We start from the raw sequence: 18462 nt of genomic DNA, 5'->3' as shown, positions 1-18462 counted from the left end.
CTGGTTTCTAGGGTCTCTGTCTCTTGAGTTTCAGGAAGGAGTCCTGGGATGTAATTCCTGGCCTGAGTGCTCCGACTCTCTGCTATTTGAGGCTACTGTGTAATGAACTGTCTGTTCATTTCCTTTTATTTGGATTTAGCCACAACCAGCAGTGCTCAGTGAGTACTTCTAACTCAGTGCTCAATTATTCCTACCAGATCTCAAGGACCCTATTGGGTGGCGTGGATTCAAGTCTGTCTTCGGGGCTGGAGATATAGCACAGCGGTTAGGGCGTTTGCCTTGCACATGTCCAACCCAGGTTCAATTGCCAGCATCCCATATGGTCCCCGGAGTAGCGCCAGGAGTAATTCCTACAAAGCCAGGAGTGACCCCTGAGCATTGCTGGGTGTGACATAAAAAGCAAAAAAAAAAGGCTCTTCAGTTTTTTTTTCTTTTCAACATCTTTACAACAACATTTAGTGATCATTATATTTTATGTCAGGAATGATTGTGTGCTTTATATCTGTTTCAATTATAGTACTTGTCTTTGCAAAGTAATTGTACTTTGATCTATGCAACATTTTTCTTTTAAATTTTTTTTTCAATTAGTGAATCACCGTGAGGATACAGTTAACAGATTTACATATTTTTATGCTTTTGTTTCAGTCATGCAATGCACAAGTATCCATCCCTCCACCAGTACCCATTCTCCACCACTGATGATCCCAGTATCCCTCCCACCCTCCCACTCCATACCCCATCCTGCCTCTGTGGCATGGTGTTCCCTTTTGTTTTGTGAGATGATGGGAGGGTCACAATGAGTGATTCTCCTGGGTTACTTTTGGCTCTGCACTCAATATTGTAGCTGGCCGTGCTTGCCGGACCAGATGGGACAGTGGGGATTGAAAGTCCTGCCCACTGTTTCTGGATGCACTGTAGTGTAACTCCATCTGGCGCTTTGTTTTCTATTGTATTTGTTGTTATCCCACAATGTATGTGCTCAGGGCCACTGGAGACCTACCAGCACCTGCGGGCCTTCGGTGAGACCAGGCTGGGAGCAGGGCTGGCTTTGTGTTCCCAGAGACAGTGCTTCTGATGGGCCAGGATTATTGACATCAATGCTTATAACTTTCACATGTTCATTTCTCTTTTTCTGTTTTTGTTATTTGGCCACACGTGGCAATTGTCAGGCTTGCCGCAGGGATGCATGGGATCTACCCAGGTCAGTCCAGAGCATGGGAAAGCCCCCCACGTGCTGTACTATCCATAGGCTTCCTGTGAATAGTTCCTTCCATTGCTAAATGAATCTACTTCTTGTACGACCACAGGGGCCCATGGGGGTGCTGTGGACTAAACTGGGTCAGCAACTATATGGCAGGTGTTCTATTGTACCTGACCTGCAGCTTCATTTGTTATTATTTGTTTTCAGTTTTGATTGTGTTAGGGGCCTACACCCAGCAGTGCTCAGGGATCACTCTGGCTGTATATTCAGGAATTTCTCGTGGAAATGCTCCTGGCCCATATGGTTGCTAGGGATCAAACCTCTCTGTGTGTCATCAGGTGCCCTCCCTGCTGGACTATCGCTATGAGCATGAGTTCATTTTGTTTTTAGGGACTCACGTCATCAGTTGCTGTTGTATTTCAGTGCTTTGAGTCACTTCCTGTGCTTTTTGGGGGGCTTCAACATAACAATTTCGGACTGAAATTAAAACTTGGGACTTCTGTGACTGATAAATACCAATTTGGGGTATATCAGAAGTGGAGTTTCTGTTCAAGCTCTTTTTGGAATTAGTTTGATCTTGTTTGGGACACATGGGGTTGTCTTGTCACCAATATCATTTCTCTGTGGGGACAGGGGATTCTGGGGTGAAGCCTGTGGTGATCTCCTGGCTTTAATTAGGAGCCGTGAGGCCGGGGAGAAGAGGCAAGTGTGCAGGTAAGTGTCTGAGGACCCTCCATGTCTTGGGCCCTGGGAACTGTGTGAATGCCTGAGTTCATGTGAGTCACGCTGCTCACACTGGAGGCCTTAGGCTCCTGGGTACAGGTGTCTGTGCCACGCTCACTGTGCCCTTAATTTCACGAACTGCTTGTCATAGATATATCCTGTTCTTTCCTTTCTTGGCTTTGTTGTCATTTTTCCGTATCTGTTAGAGATGTAGAATATTCATGGGATTCACAGCCATTGGTCATCTGTCTGTGCCTCACCAGTCTCTTGTACAGCCTGCACTGATAGTGTGCCCTTTCAGGGGAGTCTGGTTACCACTCTACTCTTTCTTTCATGCTTATTTTGGCCCTCAGATCATTAGCATGCTTTGTCAGTATATTAAATTTATGTTTGGCTTTGGGCCTTGGAATTTTCAGTGTTTATTCCTGGCATTTTTCAGAGGTTACTTTTGTGGTACTCAGGGATCTGACCCTGTCAGCTTCATGTGAGGGAAATGCCCTCCATGCTATTCTATGTAATCTACTAAGAAATATCTTGTGTGGGGTTGGAGTGATAATAAAGCAGGTAGGGCACTTGCCTTGCACGCGGCAAAGCCGGGTTCAATTCCCAGCATCCCATATGGTCCCCTGAGCACCGCCAGGACCAATCCCTAAGTGCAGAGTCTGGAGTAACCCCTGTGAGTCGCCAGATTTGAACCAAAAAGCAAAAAAATAAGAAGTTAAAAAGAAGTGTCTTTTGCTTTTCTGTTTACATAGTGAATGCATGATCCTATGAAAAAATGCTGATTTGAGATGGAGAGCTAATACAGCAGGAAGGGTATTAGCTCTTGTACATGGCAGCACAGGTTGAAACCCTGACATCTTATATGTGCCTAGGTATCACCAGGTCTGGTTAAAAAACAAAACCCAAAACGCTCCTTCATGGATTCACAAGCTGCTCCCACCATTCCCCACAATGGATGTCATTCGAATACTTTCCATTACTGATTATTTTTTTTTTAATTCTTTTTGGGTAACACCTAGCAATGTTCAGGGGTTACTCCTGGATTCAGGAATTACCGCTGGCAGTGCTTGGGGAACTATATGGGATTCTGAGAATCGAACCTGAGTCGGTCTTTTCAAGGCAAATGCCCTAACCACAGTGCTATCACTCCAGCCCCAACATTACTAACTCTTCCATTGTGTTTTATGTTTGATTTCAGAAAGGAAATTGCAGCTTCAGATGTTTTCACTGCAGCAATTTGATTTGGGAATTGAGTCACCAAAAACGAGTGAGTTGGTAAGATTTGCATGTTGAATATAAATATTATGTTGGCAGGATAGTTCCTTGGAACAAGAATGTGACTTGAAAGTGGAGGTCTGGCCACTGCAGAGTGGAACTTTGTAGCCTAATGCTGTGAGTAGAGGGTCCAGAGTCTTACTGGGTGCTAAAATCAGTCCTTTTAAAATCTAAGGATATTACTATTGTTGCTGTTATTTTTATTATCATTATTATTATTATTATTATTATTTCTTGCTTTTTCATTCACTCACAGTGATGCCGATTATTAATTCAGGCTCAGTACTGAGGAATAACGCTGGAAAGTGCTTAAGGCATCATCTGGGATGCCAGAATTCAAAACAAGTCCACCATATGCAGTGGAAATGCCCTCCCCACTGTTACAGCATTTTTACCCCAATTCCTACTACTTTTAATTTCGAAGAAATATTGTGATTTTTCACTGGATCAAAGTAGGCACGAGAGTTAATTGTTTAAAAGTATTGGTTTGTTGCCACGAGTGATAGAGTATTGGGGCGGACTTGCCTTCCACAGGATGGAAACTGGGCTCTATCCCCAGCACTGTTCCCTGGGACCCACCATCCGTGATCTGTGGTACCTCTTGGTGTGGTCCACCTCAAAATAAATACAAACTACAAACCAAAAAAGAACAAAAAACCTTATTGATCCTGGAGAGTATTTGTTTTTGGTGTAATGTTTTCAGTGGCTCCCATGGTCCATCTTGCTGTGTAGGAGTGCAGCCTTGCCTTCACACATGGATCAGGGGCAAGACACTGTGCTACAAACAAACCCAGACTCGGGTGTATTTCATTTTGTTGGAAACTACTTTTTGGCATTCTGCAGACAGTCTTGTGTCCATTTTACGTCTATGTCTATCGAGTTGAAAAAATTCAAAACAAATTAATGATGGTGCAGCCTTTCAATTAAGTGCAGCCACTACGTGGAAACATTGGGTCATCCCATAGAATATCCATCCACCTGTCAGAAATTGCATTTCTAGTGGTGGAAATGTTGAACTCGGTTTCATTTGACAGGGAGACTATGAAGGAATGGAGCAGTCATTGGAATCCTCCTCTGCTCTGTACAGGGAAGCAGACAGCCCCAGTGGAATGTCTCTGATCCTGCACTCTGTGACAATGTCTCAGAGTCAGCAATCCCGCCCCCGCCCCATGGGGATGCTGAGACAGGCTTAATATCTTCTGAGGGTGATCAGAGTGGAGAGACTGACCTCATTTTGAAGAAGCTTTCCCCTGGGAAAAGCTCGTCATAGTCTGTTCTCCTCAGTTTCTGGACACAAACCCTTCAAAACAGCAGCCCCAGGACTGTGGGAGAGGAGCACTGTTTATAGTGAGTCCCACCTGCTGACATTTGCAAAAGGAAAGTCACCATGGACTGACCCCGTCCAAGAATAATGTTCCCTTTGAAACCCCCAGTAGACAAAATTCCCAGGATTGTTACCAGGGAGAATAAACTTTGAGTCAGGTATCATTGCTGTGTGTCAGTGCAAAGATTCCAAACTGGAGAGAAACCGTTTATGTATATGGACTGTGGGAAAGCTTTCGCTTCCCCCTCAAAACGTATTATACATCAGAGTGTTCACACTGCAGACAAAACCTCATGCATGTGATCAATGTGGAGAGGCCATTACCTTGTCTTCACAACTTGGTGTCTTCAGGGAAATTCATACAGGAATGAAAACTTACTCATGTCAGGACTAAGAAGGTCTAAACTTGCTCCTCTGATCTTTTTCATCACAGAAAAAGTCATTCTGGAGAGAAACCATATTCATGTCAGGACTGTAGAAAGGTCTTTGCTTATCACTCAAGCCTTTCTGTGCACGAGGATAATCACACTGGAGAGAAACAGTGACTGTAAGACATGTGGAAAGGCCTTCACTTGATGGGCAGTTCATAAAGGGCACATGGATACTCATACTGGAGAGAACGCTTCTATATGTCAGGAGTGGGGGAAGAACTTTAGCAGATCCTCAGTGCTTACTGTACATAGGAGAATTCACATTGGCGAGAAACCTTATACATGTAACGCATGTGGAAAGGCCTTCACTGATTTATCAGCCCTTAATAGGCATATGAATACTCATACTGGAGAGAAGCCCTTTGTATGTCAGGAGTGTGGGAAGACGTTTAGTAGATCCACGTATCTTACTGTACATCTTACGTATCTTACTGTACATCTTACTGTATATAGTAGAAATCCCAGCCTTATGTATGCCAGGAGTGTGGGAAGGCCGTCAGCATGTCCACACATGTTACTTACAGTACATAGGAAAATTCACACTGGAGAGAAGCCTCATAATTGCAAAATTTGTGGAAGGGCCTTCACTCAGCAGACTGTCTTTTTTTTTTTTTTTTTTTCTTTTTGGGTCACACCCGGCGATGAGCAGGGGTCACTCCTGGCTCTGCACTTAGGAATTACCCCAGCGGTACTCAGGGGACCATATGGGATGCTGAGAATCAAACCTGGGTCAGCCGTGTGCAAGGCAAACACCCTACCTGCTGTGGTATTGCTCCAGCCCCCTCAGCAGTCTGTCTTTGCTCAGCATATAGAAGTCATACTGCAGAGATGCCTTATTAGTGTCAGGTATGTGTGAAGGCCTTTAGCTCATCCTCAGTGATCACTATACATAGGAGAACTCATTTGGGAGAGAAGCCTTTTGTATGTCAGGAGTGTGGGTAGACCTTTCTCAAATACTCAGAGCTGACTAGACATAACAGAATGCACACTGTCGAGAAACCTTATAAATATAAGGCATGTAGAAAGGCCTTCATTTGATCATCTGCCCTTAAAACATATATGGGTACTCACAGTGCAGAGAAGCCTTATGTATGTCAGGAGTCTGGGAAGGCAGTAGTAGTATAGCCTTAGTACTTACTACTAATAGGAGCATTCACACTTGAGAGAAACCATATTAGTGTAAGGACTGTGAGACAGCCTTCATCACCACAAGCGATTTCATACTAGAGAAAAATTGAATGTGAGAAATGTGGAAAGCATATTATTTCTCATGCCTTTGTAGTCATAGGAACTTTACTGGAGAGAAGCTGTATATTTCCCTTTTTTTCCCCTTTTTAAAAAAAATTAGTTCTTGGGTTCTGTGAGTCCTTTTGTGTGGGTGTATGTTGTGCAGCCTGGAGAATGGGGATATCCCCCACAAATTTTGCAGGGATGTGATTTGGATCAAGTAGAGTCATGGCTGTGAGATTACTTTGTAAGTTATAAAGTGAGAGCATGGCAAGCTACCCGTGGCGTACTTGATATGCCAAAAATAGTAACAATGATGGTCCTTGTTTCGCTGACCCTGAAAGAGCTCCCAATACGCCATCAGCCTATACTGGCATGCAACACGGACGAATGGAGATATTACTGGCACCCGGTAGAGCAAATTGATGAACAACAGGATGACAGTGATACAGTGAAGTTATAAAATGCCACATGTATATTAGGCATTGGATGTGGCATATAAATATAAGGCATTATTTCTGGCTTTAATCTTGATTTAAAAGTAGGCTTTTAGTATAAAGTAGCAGATTATGGTAATGTAATTTGGGGGAGAAATGAAGTATTAATAAAGTCTGGGGAAAGGGTTCTGATATCTGTTAGGTCATAGAAGACTATAAGATTTGCAGTGTACTAAGACCCCTCCACCAGGAGGTAGGACTTTCTTTAGTGACGTAGCCTGTAGGTGATCCTGGGAGGGGAGGTGTTCCCGGCGCGCCTTCCGCCCAGAGATGAACCAAGAGCCGCGGCACGAGAAGCAGAGCCTCCCGCCTACTGACTGTGATCCTGAGGTCTCCTAACCCATTTTGGCACCAGAGCAGATTCTTGCAGCCATCCATTTTGACTGTGAACTGAGCTAAAATATTAGAAACCCAAAACTCAAAGTCTTCACTCTTACCAAGGAAGAGAAATTATTAGATGATGCTTATTCAGCAGGCCTGATTGTTGGGGAAAATTTCCAATCAACAATAGTGAGTTCTGTATGGAAATATGAAATGTACTCAATATATAGAGAGAATAATGGGAATAGCATCAGCTACTTAGATGGGGGGTGGGGTGGGAGGGGGGTGTATTGGGGTTCTTGGTGCACTGGTGAAGGGATGGTGGTTTAATCAGTATTTGACTGTGACTTAAACCTGAAAGCTTTGTATTTTTTTTTGTTTTCACGGTGGTTCAATAAAATATTTCTTAAAAAAAAAAAAAGATTTGCAGTGTATCTGGGACTTTTGTATTCGGGATAATTAAGTGGGTAATCCCCTCTGGTCACTGTGTCTTCTGACTTCTTGCTGTGTGCTGGCCTCCTCTTACCACTTCATCAGTCCTATCTTGCCTCCAGGCAGTGACCTTCACAGTGCAGCCATTTTTTCATTCATTATTAGTAGGCTTATATGTTGGGCCTGTCATTAGATTGGACTGTGTGAAATCATCATTTTGGTTGGTTAGAAAGAGTTATTTCAGCTTGCTCAGACTAATACAATAGATACTCAATAAAGTGTTGCTAATTCTCTCATTGGATCAATATACCAAGCAGGGTGTTTTGCTTTATAGCTCCTTGGATCATGGGTTCTTATGATTTTTTATGCTTTGAAACCCTTATCAGAATAAGTGTTTTGTTGCTTAAAATACTTATCTACAATGGGGCTGGAGTGATAGCACAGCGGGTAGGGCGTTTGCCTTGCATGCGGCCAACCCGGGTTCGAGGTGGGAGGGGGGTGTATTGGGGTTCTTGGTGGTGGAACGGGTGCACTGGTGAAGGGATGGTGGTTTAATCAGTATTTGACTGTGACTTAAACCTGAAAGCTTTGTATTTTTTTTTTGTTTTCACGGTGGTTCAATAAAATATTTCTTAAAAAAAAAAAAAAGATTTGCAGTGTATCTGGGACTTTTGTATTCGGGATAATTAAGTGGGTAATCCCCTCTGGTCACTGTGTCTTCTGACTTCTTGCTGTGTGCTGGCCTCCTCTTACCACTTCATCAGTCCTATCTTGCCTCCAGGCAGTGACCTTCACAGTGCAGCCATTTTTTCATTCATTATTAGTAGGCTTATATGTTGGGCCTGTCATTAGATTGGACTGTGTGAAATCATCATTTTGGTTGGTTAAAAAGAGTTATTTCAGCTTGCTCAGACTAATACAATAGATACTCAATAAAGTGTTGCTAATTCTCTCATTGGATCAATATACCAAGCAGGGTGTTTTGCTTTATAGCTCCTTGGATCATGGGTTCTTATGATTTTTTATGCTTTGAAACCCTTATCAGAATAAGTGTTTTGTTGCTTAAAATACTTATCTACAATGGGGCTGGAGTGATAGCACAGCGGGTAGGGCGTTTGCCTTGCACGCGGCCAACCCGGGTTCGAATCCCAGCATCCCATATGGTCCCCTGAGCACCGCCAGGGGTAATTCCTGAGTGCAGAGCCAGGAGTAACCCCTGTGCATCGCCAGGTGTGACCCAAAAAGCAAAAAAAAAAAAAAAAAATACTTATCTACAAATAATGCCAGTTACACTGAAACACAGTTATCAAAATGAAAAGAATCCAAACTTGTCACATAGTAATGTTTGCTTTTAAAATTAATACATTAAACAGCAAGATCATTGAATTAAAACATGGGAATAGTTACTGTATTTTTTTAATGAGAGATTCTTGAAACTTTTTGCACTGTGCACAGGAGATGATCAGTATGGAGTGGCCTCTGATGATCCCTTAGAAATATGGAATGCTGAGAAAGAGCTGTCTGGACCTGATGCTAGCCTTTGGTAGCTGAATGATGACTGGGGGGAGTTACCAGATCCTCATTTAGATAGGAAGGCTGTGAGCAGAGTTGATCTAAGTGGCAAGTTTAAGATCCTTGAAATTTAAAAGCTGTAATAAATGTGAGTGATGTCAGTAACATCTCTGTAACATGAGTAAAAATATTGTGATATGATGTAAAGTCAAGGTAGAGATAATGCTAATACTATTGTTGTTCTTTGTTGCCTCTCTTCTTTTTTGGGGGTCGCATGGCGATGCACAGGGTTTACACTCAGAAATCACTCCTGGTGGTACTGAGAGGACCATATGGGATGCCTGGAATCAAACCCAGGTCATTTGCTTGCAAGGCAAATGCCCTACCCGCTGTACTATTGCTGTGGCCCAAGGCAGTCTTGTTCATATCTAGGGCATTTGTCTTACATTTCAAAGTCTTTGGATGTTAGAGGGCCGTAAATCATCTTACAAGTATTGCAAAGATGTCTACATTTGTGGACGTCTGTTAGGCTTGATCCAATCCCTTGGCAGTATTAAAATATTAAGGCCTTATACTCCCAGACCTGCAGGCTAGAATCTGTCCAGTCAGTCCTTGTTTGCCTACCAGTATTTAAGAAATTTAACAGACTCTTTTCATATAATTTTGCTTGGAGATTCCAAATATAAATTTACATATAGATGTGGAACCTTTCTTCTGTGTGTGTAGGGGTGCACAGCTGGAGATGCTCATGAGTTACTCCTGGATCTGCACTCAGGAACTACTTCTATCAGTGAACTGGGGACTGTGTGGGCTGCTGGGGATCAAACCTTAGTTGGCTGTGGACAAGGCAAGGTCCTACACATTGTACTATCTCTTCAGCCCCAGACATGGAAACATTTATAAGAGAATTTCATTGAAGCTGTCTGTAGTTACTAAAAAATAAAAGTATATGTTCCTTTAGAGAGTGCTGCTTGAGTTTGGAGATGTGGTACGGCGGGTAGGGTGCTTGCCTTGCAAGGGGATGGCCTGAGTTCAATACCAGGTGCACATGTGGTCCCTGGAGCTCCACCAGGAGTAGTTCCTGAGCACAGAGCCAGGAGTATGCACCGAGTGCCGTTGACTGTAGTCTAAAGACAAACAAACCAAAACAATAGAAAAGAGATTGCTTCTTATTTTGTTTTGGCTTTTTGGATCACACCCAGTGATTTTCAGCGGTCACTCATATCTCTGCACTCATGAATTACTACTGGCGGTACTTGGGGCATCAAATGGGATGCAGGGATCAAACCCGGACTGGTCACGTGCAAGGCAAACACCTTACCCACTGTCCAATCACTCTGGCCAAAGCTCCAAAACATGCAGATAGTTTCAATAAATAAACTCATAAAAACGGTCAACTTTGGTAACTAATCATCAGTGCAAATACTTTGTTCTTTCGTGCCTGTAAAATAATAAGTTTCCTAATGTATACTGATTTCTGTCTTCCTCCACCCCTCTCAGAGAGCCCGGCAACCTACTGAGCGTATCTCACCCCAACGGCAGAGCCTGGCAAGCTACATGTGGCACACTCGATATGCCAAAAACAGTAACAACAAATCTCACAATGGAGATGTTACTGGTGCCCACTCAAGCAAATCGATGAACAATGGGATGACAGTGCTACAGTGCTGTTTCTTTCTTGCACTTCGGTGATGCTCAGGGAACCATTCGGAATTCTGAGGTGTGAACCCAGATTGCCCGCATGCAAGGTAAGTAAGTGCCCAACCCACTGTACTGCCCCTCTTGCCCATCCTCTGTATTTGTTTCTGAAACTGCCTTGATGTGGTTTCCCTTGTAGGCAGGAGCCCAGGGGTTGGGCTTTTTCCAAAGACTGTGTTCTTCCAGCCTTTTACCCTTTCCAGTGTCTGTCCAGCTCTCTGGGCTGCTGCTAGGCCAGTTCCTCTCTGCATCTCCAGGGCTGGCTTCAGAGTCACTGCTCTCACCCCATCTTAATTCCCCAGCATCAGGTGACTTGCACCTACCTGCCTGTTTTACTTTCAATCAACCCACCCGCGTTTTTCCTGGGGGACTGTGATAGCATTGGTTGAATGTTTGACTGACCAGTACAGGATCAAGGGTCTTCTCCTTCCCCCCGCAGCTCCTCACTCTGTGGCTCACCGCCCCATCAGCTGCCTCTCCACTCCTTTGTTTAGTCCATTCCCCTTACACCACCAGTTCACCTGGGTTCTCTAAATCTTAGCCATGGCTCTTTAAGGCCCATGGTAGAAGCAGAAGTGATGTCACAGATGGCCCTTCAGGAATCCTTTCTAATCTAGCTGCGGTTGCCTGGCTCGGGCCGCCATTGGTCTTGTGGGTAGAGGAGGAATTGGTGCTCCGCAGGGCGGCTGTGAAGGCAGACTTTGTGGCAGGACCAAAGTGCTCTCCGGAGTGCCCCGCGCCTCCCCATGTGTTTGATAAGTGAAATATTGCTTTTCTCCTTCTCTCCTTTTTGCATAGTTTACTTCATAGCAATGTCCTTTCTGTAGTGACACAGGAAGACAGTTAAGTCTATGCTATTGGAACTTTGAAGTCCTTTAAATCCGATGAATATTAACTCCTGGGCATCTGTTTTCTTGAGACACTAAAGCCTTTGTTGTCCATATTTCTTGGCACCTCAAATGCAGGGTCCTGATGAGGGACTAGATGGACCCAGGGCAAACTGTGAGCTACCCTGGCATGGAATCAGGATAGGCCAAGTGCTATAATACGGTGCTTAACTATAAGTTAAGAGCATTATAAGTTAAGAGCATGGACAAATTCACTTATGATCCAAAAGTAACAACTGGATTAGGATCCTGCTAGGGTTAGGAAAGACTACAGTGGCCTGAGAACTGTGGTCTCGGATCTATACTCTGGGATCTTTAGCAAGATGTCCCGAGGACAGCGACCCTACAAGCTTCATGTAGTTTGTGTCCACACAAATTGATGAGAACAATTATTTAGAAGTAAATCTAAAATAGTTGTGGGACTAAGTAAAGGAGAAACACAACCCTAGGTGGTATTCTGCCCTTGAGAGGATCTTCTGGCTGCAGAAGATCTTTCTCTTAACTTAAACTATGTTGATTGTGTGGCCTCACATGGGTGTAGTTGCTACCAAGGATGCTTGGAAGGTGGGTTCAAGACCTAGGCTATAAGACGGAGTGCAGAGAGACTAGTTCGGAGGACAAGAGGAGATGGGAATGAGGGTCAGTGTGAGACTGGAATGGGGAGCTTTGTGAGACTGGAACAAATACGTGGGGAGAATGGAATAAAGAGCAACTGATCACCAATCCGCCTGGCGGCCCCGTTCATTCCTTCATGTGTCTGTTGTCGGTGGCTGCAGCCCGTGTTGGGGGAAGCAGATCATGGCCACCAAAAGCATGGGGTGGATGAGAGACCACGCCATTGCCACCACATCTCACTCTTATTTTGTGAACTTACACAACTCACCAGCACACACGCCTCTGTTCCCTGGCCTTAGGACTCCTTCCAGCCAGAACACTGCAGATTTCACTCTGAAATGCCCAAAACCCCAAAGACACATCTACATAGGCCTGCATCCAGCATTCACTACTGTTGTGCAGGAATGTATTTGAAAACTGCACAAACAGTATTTGGATAAGAAAATTATCCTCATGTCCCGGTGTTTACTATACAACAGGATGTGAAAAACTGTCTCACAGTTGGAGCATCTGCAGTGAGTCTGCTTTTTAAAGATGAGCATTATACTTGGGGCCAAGGTAGTGATACAGTAGAGAAGGTGCTTGCCTTGCTTTTGGCTGACCCAGGTTTGATACCCAGCACCCGAGATGGGTTCCTGACCCTTGGGAGAAATGATCACTGAGATTAGAGAAAGGAGTTAGCCATGAACACTGCAGGGTGTGGCCCCCAAATACTGCAACAAAAAAGGTAACTAATGAAGAAAAAGAAAAGAAACCCAAAAATAAATTCATGTGCAAAAACAGTTTCTACAGTAAAACACTTAAAGAACTGAACAGTGGATCCTTAAATTCACTGTGTCTGGACTTATATTATGCTGCAGAAGCCCATGTTTTATCCTGAATACTTATTCTTTGTTCTCTACTCTCACATCCTCTGTGTGTCTTTGGTTTGGGGCAAAAACCAACAGTATTCAGGGATTATTCCTACTCTGGGATGAGGTAGTCTTGGTGGGGTTTGGGGAAAAGATAAGATGCCACAGATAGAATCTGGGTTGGTCGCTAGCAAGGCAAGTACCATACTTGCTATATTCTGGCCCTTTTTAAATAAATTATTTCCAGCACACCAGGAGTGAGCCCTAGGCAAAGGTTCTATTCACTCCGGACCCCCATAAAAAATTAATTTCTTTCTTCAAATATCTTATTTACCAGCACTACTCAAAACAACACTGTGGGTAGCCTGCTAAGGGAAAGATGAAACAAGGGGGGTGCTTTGCTCTGTGACTTTAAGAAGCACATAGTCCTACACATTCTTTTTGCCCTTTTTGGGTCACACTTGATGGATGCTTAGGATTTCCTCCTGGCTCTGCACTCAGAAATTACTACTGCACCAAGCTCCACATCCTCGGCAGAACACACAAACCCAAGGTCTGACATACTTAAAAAAAAAACCTTAACCACAGTACTCACCCCAATAGCCTGGGTCGCCTGATCACAGTGAGATGAGAATTGCGGAGGCTTTGCAACTTGCTGTGAGAGAGCAGAAATTCCTGATATACAAAAACACCAACATTGGAATCAGATAGACAGTAAAGGGCTAATGTGCTTGCCTTGCTCACCCTGATCAATCCTCGGCATCTCTTATGGAGCCCAGATCCAGGAGTAAGCCCTGAGCATCTACAGGCATGGACAGACCCCCTCGCACTCATAAAAACACCAAAAATAGCCCCCAAAAGCAAATTTTCATTTGCAAACACTAAGCACCTATGACGACCACGCCTCCTGGATGGTCCCAGACATCATGGTAATAAATACATCACCAACAACAGCATGGTCCCTTGATTTTTGGGAGCTGCCACTCTGCCCCTCAAAATAAATCTGTCTTCTATTACATTTTCTCGAAGACCACACAGCCAATACTAAGTGGTTATTCCTGGCTCTGCACTCAGGAATCAGTTCTGGTCATGCTCATGGAATGGAACCTGGGTCTGAAACATGGAAAGCAAAGGCTCTAAGTGCTCTGATATTGTTCCCATCTAAGTAAAACAGTAGCCATGTCGGGGTCAAATTTTCCTGGACAGGGTCCAAAGAAGTCCTGTCCCCGGAGGGTTGGGACAGCCACGTCCCCTTGTTCCTGGCAGTTCCCGCACCCCCAAGGCCCACAGGCCCCGTACCAGGCTCTGCACTCACCCGCCGCCACCTCATTCCGGGTGGGAACCTTGGGTTGATGCCAGGCGCCACCTGTTCTCCCAAGATCAGTTGAAGTGACCCCAAGCACTGAGCAAAACAGTGGCTAAGCGGGTGAGAATCTAAGACATAATTGATCTTAGAGGCTGGAATGACAGCATAGTGCAGGGCAGGGCTTGCATACAAATCACCGGGGTCCCAATTTCAACATTCCATGTGGTCCCTGAGCAATTCAGGAGAAATTCCCTAGGGCAGAGTCAGGAGTAACCCCTGAACACCACTGAGTGTGACCCAAAAGCCAAAAAATAAATGAATGGAATTTAAAAATTACAAATAAAATGAAAATGCCAAATGTGTCCCCCAAACAATACCAAGAGCAGAAGCAAAGCACTCAAGTCAAGTGTGGAAAGAGAAGTAAATGCATTTGGTTTGTTTTGGGTCACACACAGCAATGTATAGGGCTTAATCGTGGATCTGGGCTGAGGAAATATTCCCGGCTGTGCCTGGGGACCATATTGGATGCTGGGGATCTAATCAGGAGTGATTCCTGAGTGCGTATCTTGGAGTCACTCATGTGCATTGCCAGCTGACCCAAAAATGAAATACAGCAAAAAAATAAAATAAGTTGGACTCATAAGACATAAAGGCAGGGACTGGGGAGATATTCCAGCAGGTTGGAGCTCGCCTGTACCCTGCAAAAACTTAGATTTCTGACACTTGTTCTTTCCTCTGGGGTGGAACTCACGGCCATGTTGGGGAAGGTCACCATGTCCTGAACACAGACATATGGAGCAGGAGTGATGTCATCCCACCCCATACTATGGGGCGTGAGAATGAGACACCCTAGCGCCCTAGAGGAGCTCAGGGCCTCACTCCCTTCCCCATTCCAATTGGGAGGAAACAGCCTCCATCCACATTTGGGGCTGATGAGCCCAGGAATCCCTCACAAGAAGGCAGATCTACTACAATGACACTAGACTAGAAGGTTCCTGCAAGTTCTGGACTTGCCTGCAGCCACCCCAGGAATAAATCCAATGACCACTGCAGAGGATAACACCTGAGCACAGACCCAACAGGACCAAAAATAGCAACACTGGGTTGGACCAAATCACTAGATACCACACCCTACCAATGCCATATCCCACAGTCCCTATTCTATGTTCTAGGGATGAGAAAGGGACACACAATATCCAGTTAGGACTCAAAGCTGTGTGAGAACACAAATACAATAGAAGACAAAAAGGCAGATGGAGTTACACTACAGCGGGTCCAGGAACAATGGGCAGGACTATCAATCCCCACTGTCCCACCTGGTCCGGCAAGCACTGCCAGCTGCAACATTGAGTGCAGAGCCAGAAGTAACCCAGGAGAATCACTCTTTGTAACCCTCCCATCACCACCCAAAGGGAATTCCCTGCTGTAGGATGACAGGGGAGAGGACAAAGTAATGTCATCCTACACCCTGCCACAGAGGCAAGGTGGGGTGGGGGGGATAAAGTGGGGGGTGGAAGGAATACTGGGATCATCGGTGGTGGAGAATGGGAATTGGTGGAAGGATGGGTGCTTCAGCATTGTATGACTGAAACAAAAGCACGGAAATACGTAAATCTGTTAACTCTACCCTCACAGTGATTCACTAATTAAAAAGATTTTTTTAAAAAGAAAAATGTTGGGGCCGGAGCGATAGCACAGCGGGTAGGGCGTTTGCCTTGCACGCGGCCGACCCGGGTTCGATCCCCGGCATCCCATATGGTCCCCCGAGCACCGCCAGGAGTAATTCCTGAGTGCAAAGCCAGGAGTAACCCCTGAGCATCGCTGGGTGTGACCCAAAAAGCAAAAAAAAGAAAAAGAAAAATGTTGGGGCTGGAGCGATAGCACAGCGGGTAGAGCATTTGCCTTGACCCGGGTTGATCCCCGGTATCCCGTATGGTCCCCCAAGCACCGCCAGGAGTAATTCCTGAGTGCAAAGCCAGGAGTAACCCCTGAGCATCGCTGGGTGTGACCCAAAAAGAAAAAAAAAAAAAAAAAAAAAAAAAGATGTTGCATAGATCAAAGTAGTTACTTTGCTAAGACAAGTACTATAAGTGAAACAGAAATAAAGCACACAATATCATTCCTGTCCTAAAATATAATGTTCACTAAATGTTGCTCAAAAGAAAAAAAAATAATCTGAAGGCAGTCTTGAATCCACGCCAACTGAACGGTTCCCATAGATCTGGTAGGAATGATAATTGAGCACTGAGTTAGAAGTACTCCTCTAGCACTGCTGGTTGTGGCTAAACCCAAATAAAAGGAATCTAACAGACAAGGACAAAGTAGCCTCAAATAGCAGAGAGTCGGAGCACTCAGGCCAGGAATTACATCCCAGGACTCCTTCCTAAAACTCAAGAGACAGAGACCCTAGAAACAAGTACCTGCCTGTCATTGCATCATGTCACCACATCATTCTCCTCCCACCTGGGGACAGTGTGTCAGATGGTGTGTCACCATTGTCTGAAGCTTCTGTAATTCCCAAGGATCGGCAGGTGGCTCCATAGAATCACCTGGAGGAGAAGTCAGACACATGAGAACCAGAACGGAGCACAACTCATGGCCCTGACCAGCGTCACCCTCAGGCACAGCTCAAAACCCACCCAGAAATACATTACTAGATGTCCCTTCCTCTCCAGGGGACACACAAGTGCATTGTAATACATGATGCCCTTCACTTTCACGTAAGGTAAAGGAAGCAGCTGACCTGCTGTCCCGTTGTTAGGGCTCCTAGGTCCACACTAACTGAACATGATATAATTTTTAACAAACATATTTAGCTGGATAGGTAAAAATCAAGTCCCGGAGACAGATCAACACAGAGAAGGGAGGTCACTGGCCTTGCACACAGCTACCGGGGATTGGCCTCCCTCATCTCTACAGTCCACAAAGCCCACCAGGAGTGATTCCTGAGTGAAGAGTCAGAAGGAAGCCCAGACTACTGGTGGATGTGATCCCAAAGAAAAGACACACACTCAAGAAATGTGAGTTGTGTACTTAGTAGGAAAAAGAACATCTACTATCACAACTTTCTGGAATTTAACCAGAGCAAAATCTGGCCTCAGAGATAGCACAGAGCATGGGGTACCTGCCTGGCATGCACTTCAGTCAAGTTTCAATCTCCATCAGACGGAAAGTGTCCCCACGTCTTGCAATGGGTGATCAATGAGAAGAGCCAGAAGTAACCCATTAGCATCAAGGGCATGGCCAACTGAAAATGAACCCATTATACTGTGGCAGTCTGCTTCCAAGGCCAGGGCCTGCACTCCTGGCCTATGTCTTACCCTAAAATTCAAATTCCATATAAATCTTGTGAACCCTCTGATAAAAACAGACTGGCATGCAGGCGGAGGCTAGGACAAGGCCCAACTGGTAGTGGTCATGGCAGGGCTGTAGACACCTGGCAGCTCCTGGTGAGACCCTGAGCCAAAAACAAGCTGTGATTTCGAAGGCTTGAAGGGGACAGTAAGTGAGAACTTCCCATGCATGCACTTGCCATGCATGCGTCCGACTTAACTTTACACCCTGAATCCCTAAGGAGTTATCCCTGAGTACAGCTGGAATTGATTTTGCTACTCCCCTCCCCTCTAATAAAGGCACAGAGAAAGTCATCTGCCAACAGCGATGTGTGAAATCCAGCAATAAATCTCAAGGCTCAATTCTTTGGTTTGTTTATTTTTGGGCCACACCCTGGGATGCTCAGAACTTACAGGTCAAGTTTTCACAGATTATGTCATTTTACTCATTCAGTTATGTGATCCTGTGTAAGAAAAGTAGGTGGAACATACATTTGGCCCAAAAGATATCTAAATGACGAAAGTTTGTAATTTTGCTCAGAGACTACAACACCTTCCTTTCCTTCTGACAGACTCTTGTTGGAAGTTTTCCAGCATGTTCACATCTAAGAAATTCCAATGAAGGTGTGAACAGAGGGGCAGGAGAGAGCACACCAGGCTGGAGGACATGCTGGCCACATGAAGCTCGGGGACCATCACCGGTATCCACTGGCACTGCCAATGTGAACAGAGCAGGGCGTAGACCTCAAGCACTGCCAGGTGTGTCCTCAAATCCCAGCCTGTCTGCTCCCCGAGTAGTGAGATAGACCCTGGGAGAGGAGCTCAAG

General features: G+C 44.9%; 2 long non-coding RNA genes across 8 annotated transcripts in view; one reads left to right on the top strand and one right to left on the bottom strand.

Annotated features, from left to right (window-relative positions):
- LOC129403420 (uncharacterized) lies at window positions 1-18345 on the top strand. 2 transcript variants are annotated; one of them, XR_008629236.1, is made up of 4 exons: window positions 1-1915; window positions 3126-3202; window positions 10447-10694; window positions 18208-18345. It is a non-coding gene; the product is annotated as an uncharacterized LOC129403420 (long non-coding RNA). The 2 variants fall into 2 exon arrangements; XR_008629235.1 differs by lacking the exon at window positions 18208-18345 and having other exon boundaries at window positions 10447-13631.
- Window positions 4241-18462, bottom strand: part of LOC129403419 (uncharacterized) — a 45300-nt gene continuing 31078 nt past the window's right edge. For 4 of the 6 annotated variants that reach the window (XR_008629231.1, XR_008629229.1, XR_008629233.1 and 1 more), the window contains one exon: window positions 13685-16852. This is a non-coding gene — a long non-coding RNA (uncharacterized LOC129403419). The other 2 variants (XR_008629232.1, XR_008629234.1) reach the window with 2 other exon arrangements.

The sequence above is a fragment of the Sorex araneus genome, chromosome 3 (assembly GCF_027595985.1).
Source record: "Sorex araneus isolate mSorAra2 chromosome 3, mSorAra2.pri, whole genome shotgun sequence".
Taxonomy (NCBI): Eukaryota; Metazoa; Chordata; class Mammalia; order Eulipotyphla; family Soricidae; genus Sorex; species Sorex araneus.
This window is presented reverse-complemented; position numbering and strand designations above follow the sequence as displayed.